A 5,995-nucleotide genomic window follows, 5' to 3' on the forward strand; every position below is an offset into this window, starting at 1 on the left:
AATAGAGAAATTTGTGAAAGCGAGTCATATTTAAGAGTGTAACATAAGTTTTCTAAAAAAATTATTAAAAAGATTATATATACACGCATATCACATAAATAAATTTGATACATATGCAATTTTCATTTAGAAATGAAAGTATAAGTGAACAAATTATTATGTTAGTGTAAATGAGATAAGATAATGTAAAAACTCAACAAAAGTATTCATATTGAAAACCAGCCTACTACAATAATTGATCCAATTTATCTTACTTGGACTGATCTGAATTAGATTACTTTAATGGAGAATTTAGATATTGTTTATTGCAATTGGATTAAATTGAAATTATATAAAATCTAATCAAACTTAATTTATAAAAATTGCTTTGGATCTAATTCATTTCAGATTCAAGTGGGTTTGGTTTTATATTATTATGAGTTCGGATTGTTAACTTTTTATAAAAATTGAGGTTTGAGGAGGTTGAATTTTGGATAACATTTTTGATGCAAACAAAATATTATAACTGCAATTAAGGTACATCTTTGCTTTTCAAAAAGAAAGAAAAACATTTACATCTTTGATGACCTTCTGCCAAACTTAAAACTCAAAGACTCTGAAAAAAGAAAGCATCTAAAAGTCCCTAAAATTGTTCTCAGTTATAGATTTCACATTGAACAAATTCAAAAAAAAAAAAAAAAAAAAGAAAAGAAAGAAAAACAGAGAGAATCTCCACCCTAAAGGATGACAGTAAAGAACTCAAAATGGAATCAAAGAGAGTAATTCATATTTCATAGCAGCAGCTACAGCTACAGTAGTACTCTCGCCTAGAAACCAACAACTGAGGCCAATTACAAAAGAGCAACTTGGCCATGTGATGCAAGTAAACACCGATGCTTCCCGTATTCCAGAGTTGAATTACAAAGAATATTTTACATTTTCTCTTATTACTGCTGAAAGGACACAGTCGGATATATTTTAGTATAAATATGATGCCTTAGATGGAGAGGCTTCTCACCCCTTCCCTTGTTTTACATTCTTGAGTTTGTAGAGGCAGAACAGCGAGTGAGAGAAAAATGGTGAGGAAAGAAAAGTTGTTTATTGCTTTGACATGGTTCCTAGTAGTGATGTCCGTTGCCATATGTGCTAATGCAACAGCAGGCCCTCGTCTGCAGGCATCCGATGAGCACATGGAACTGCCAGCAGGTAATAAATTTGTTTGCACTTTGTTGCTACTACTGATAGAAAGAATATCTAAATAAATAAGCGAAGAGAATCGTTTCTTATTATGTTGATTAGAGGGAAATAAAAACGAAAAGAGAATAAAAAGAAAAACAGCTTAAATTTGACTTGTTTCAGGAAAACTCCGGGTTTTGCATCATTACCGGTTACAATGTAGTAATAATGGTTTTTGATATTTGATTTGAAGGTTGCCGCTGCTGCTATTTCATCGGACAGATTCCATACATGCGGTGTGGGATGGTATGCTGTCAGGATGGCTGTTGCGGCTAATCAATGGAGTTTTTGTCATGCTACTAGGCAGAATAAAGTTCGGGTTGCTGATGAAATAATATGAGAAATATTTGAATTGTCAGGAGCTCGTTTTTATGATTCTTTAGCTTTTACTTAGATAAGAAGGTTTCTTTATCAGTTGTACTTTAGTATTGTAATCAATAATATTGCAATTACCTTAATGGATACATAACGCAAAGAGGACAACTGGGAAAATCTGGGGAAAGGAGAGATTAGCAGCGAGAGAATTGAGGTACACAGTGCACTGCACATGAATCAATCAATACCTTCATGGGGGCAAGCATACACATATACATACACATATACATACACTGCCCTGCCCTGCATGAACACATACGTACGTGCAAGCAAACACATCACATAAAAAAAAAAATTCTGAGGTCAATATGATTTCGAGATGGAACAATCCCATAAATATGAGTTGCTCACATAATACTGTTCCACTAACGGTCTCAAAAGAGGGGATCAGACTTCTTTTTATATTGGGAAGACCGACATCCTACATAGCATCCAATTCCAAATGACAATTCACCTATGATATGGCCTAAATGAAGAACTCGTATAAGTAACATCTACAAGAAACCTACAATTACCAACTGGTGGGTCTAGGAAAGGAAAGGCAACGTACCATTTCAAGTTATTAATTCCATTTCTTTGCTTGTATACAATTAGTCATTTTTTTATCCTGTCTTAATGTATAATTTAATTCATTGATAGCCCTCATAACTAAAATATGACCATCTTAGAGCATATATGATATTCTTTATTTTAAAGGGTATAATTTCTATAATAAGAAGTATTTTAAGAAATTTTTACATATAAATAGTACAGCATTTTATTTAAGTCCAATAGACTCTTTATATTTTATTCTATATTTCGCTTTTATTTATATAAGTATTAATAGTTTTTATTTCTCTTTCCTTTTCCTTTTAAATTTTAATAATAGGAAAATAAGAATTATAAATATCAATTAAATTAAACACATACAAATTATAATACATTTATTAAATATAAAATAGAGAGTGAAGCTTGACTCTTTATACGTAAAGAGCCAAATTGACTATTTACTTAGTATTAAAGAATAAAGAATGCACCGAAGTATTATTTTATGATATTACCTTTTAAAATAAAAAGTACATTGGAAATGGTCTTAGAAGTTTGTCAACACTCGCTTCTTGTATAAATATTTCACTTTTTACTCCGGTGTCCACTAATGATCCTTATTGGATGCCTTCTCGAGATTAACCTTCCATATCATTCATATTGATTTATATTTTTTTATATTTTAAAATATATTTTTTATAGAAATACACATCAATTAAAGATAATTTATTTTTGGATTAAATACTATTTACCTTTGAAGTTTAGTATAATATATGATTGAGTCTCTGTGATTTTTTTATTCTATCAAAATCCTCTTGAATTTTAATAAAACTAACTACTGCCTACTTTCGTGTTAATTGAAGGACTAAATTAATAATTTAAGATTACAATTTGATATTTAAATTTATTATCAAGTATTAAACTCGTCAAATCTTATTTGTAGCGCAAGTTAATTTTAGTGTCTAATGAAAATAATAAATTTAATATTCTTTTACTTGTTTATATCTTTTATTTTTAGCATAATTTAATTCTAAAAAAATTTAAATGCATTAAAAATACTTATATGTTATTTAATATTATTAAATTACTATGTACTTTAATTTAAAATTTTTAAATAAAATAAATAGTTAAAAGTTATTATTTTTATTAGACACTACAATTAAACTATATTAAAAATGAGAATTTCACTCGTATTAATCTCATTTGAATAGTTGATAAGAAGTTTCATTTTTAACATACAAGATTATCATGACACTTGTAAGAAGTTTGAAAGTGAGCTTGAAAATACATGGATTTGATCTTGCATCCGAAAAAGGATCATTAATAGTGGAAATCTCAAGTGAAGCTTGAGGAGTGGATATAGGCAAGGAGTTGGTCGAGCCACTATAAATCTTGTATTTGAATCTCTCTTCCCTACACTTTTATACTTGTTATATTTATGCTTGCTATATATAGTGATTTACTCTTGCATATTAGTATTAAAGTCGGTGCTCTTAATAAAAGACTTAACCATCTAAGAGTTGATCCATGGTAATCTCGAATGGGCTTATTTCAAAAGAAGAGTTTTTACTAAACAAACTTCTTTTTTTTATGGTAGCAATTTTCAGTTTTAGAACCAAAGTATAGAAGATTTTCTCATGAGTGTTAATATTAACTTATGAGATATTGTAGAAGTTGGTACTTGGGTTAGTAAACCCAAAAAATAATGGCATGCTCACAATTAAAAATAATTTATGTTAAATATTAATGCCATGAGAATTTCAAGAATTTTTTTGAATGAAATTGCTTATGAAAAAAAATTACATTATTGTGATAGTGCTAAGGATATTTGAATTTTGTCTTAATTCTATTTACAACACGAACACTATATGTGAAAATGATGAGTTTGTGAAGAAAATCAAACAATAAGAAGAGAAGAAAGAAAAGAGCTCTCAAGATTGCTCTATGAAATATCACACATGCTTCGTTTCCATTGAAGAGGATGATGAGACACAATCAAGAAAAAAAAGAAGTTTAAAATGTTTAACGTCAACATCCTCAAGCTATGACTAAATAAGAAAATGCTCCAAAGAACAAGATAATGAGGTAAAATCAAGTCCTTGAGAATTTAATAGCGATGATGATGATGATCCTTCTTATAGTGAGTTGCTAGATACATTAGAATTTATGTAAGATGCTCTTGAGAAGCTAATGGAGGAGAACAAAAATTTTAAAATTAAAATAGTGATTTGGAAAATATAAATGAAACTTTTAAAAAAGAAAATTACTTTTTTATTTCAAAATAAAAAGCTTTCGATAAAATCACTTGATTTTGAAAATATCTTGAAAAGCAATGAGATTCTCAAGAATGAGAGTAGAGCTTTCAAAGAAAAAATGAATGTTTGAAAGATAAAATCCTTTCTCTACCTTCCACCCAGGATGTCTTAGAAAAGAAAAATGATGAGCTTTTGATGAAGTCCAAAAATATTGTAAGATTTTAAAAGTAAATGAAGATTTTCAAAAGGAAATTGAAGTTCTTAAAAATAAGATTATTGAATTGAAATCATCACTTTCAAAATTTACTAAAGGAAAAAAAAACTCTTGATGCTTTGCTAGGTTCGCAAAGATCGTCTTGCATAAGATAATGATTAGGCTACAATGATGCATCACCTAGCATATATAAGACCAAGTTTGTGAAAATATCTCATTCCTCAAATAATCATGCATGAACCAGCACATAAGTGAATGTTGCTAAAGTGTCTCATACTAAATATGATCATTCTAGGCATATACTCACAATTATACATATAGACACAAATCTTTTGTTAATGGTAAGCATGCCATTGTATACAAATTTCATGGATATTGTTACTCTTGCAATACATATGGACATAAGGCATCCAATTGTAAATCTAGAAGATACGTCCATTCATCACATGCTAGACGACTTATTAAATATTACTGTTATTATAATAAAAATAGTCATTTTGCTTATGATTGTGCTTTTAAAAGGAACAATTCTAAAACCAAAATGGTTTGGGTTGCTAAGCCTGACGATCAAGGACCCAAAAAAAGAAGAGTACTTAGAAAATATTGTTCTTCTTATTGGATGCAAGATACAAGAAAAAAAAAAGACTTGGAGGAAGTAAATAAATTGGCAATAACTAAAGTACAAACTATTTCAATTGGCTGCCCCAAAATATTAGAATGGAAATGGTGAGCAATTGAAACTCAAAGGAGTAAGAAAGCCATTTCTATTTAGAGAGTGAAGATGGAAGAGCTCATGAGGAGATTGCCATAAAAAAAAAAAACTAAATTGGGAGAGTACAATGAAGAACAAATGTGAAGTCTCTCAAAATGGATTTGCAAAATAGAACTTCTCAACAACATGAAATTAAGAAAATTAAGGCAGAAATGGTACTCTTGAACCATAATCTTGATTTTAATTATATGTCCTGTTTATGTGTATGAAACATTATTTGTCGAATATGCATATGTATAATGTAGTTAAGGTAGTTTATTATGTATACATTATATTTGTTGATGTATGAACCTCGAGGTTTTGCATAATTTGATGTGTAATAACCTCTTGGATAATGCACTGAATCAGTTGATTGAACATAAGCTATATTTATTCAACAATAGGTACCATAATAGAGATTTTTTTATTATTTTGTGGATGCTAACCTTTAAGGACCCATAAGTTAAAGGGTACTAAATTTATGGATTGTTGTATATATACTTTAATGAGAATGTTCTTACATCATACTCAATAGAAAAAGGGGGACATAAGCCAAATTTGAGAAAGCATGAGTGCAAATTAAGATGCATGCTTTAAAAGGGAGTATACATGTTGATAATGTTCAAGTTGAAAAGGAAAAGAAAAGTATTTCCATCTCTT

At 29.2% G+C, this 5,995-nt stretch overlaps 1 long non-coding RNA gene across 1 annotated transcript; it reads left to right on the top strand.

Moving 5' to 3' along the window:
- Window positions 1–319: 319 nt before the first annotated feature.
- LOC112535711 lies at window positions 320–1,679 on the top strand. Its single transcript, XR_003079793.2, has 2 exons — window positions 320–1,185; window positions 1,409–1,679. It is a non-coding gene; the product is annotated as an uncharacterized LOC112535711 (long non-coding RNA).
- Window positions 1,680–5,995: the final 4,316 nt, after the last annotated feature.

This window comes from Ricinus communis, chromosome 10, assembly GCF_019578655.1.
Source record: "Ricinus communis isolate WT05 ecotype wild-type chromosome 10, ASM1957865v1, whole genome shotgun sequence".
Classification (NCBI taxonomy): Eukaryota; Viridiplantae; Streptophyta; class Magnoliopsida; order Malpighiales; family Euphorbiaceae; genus Ricinus; species Ricinus communis.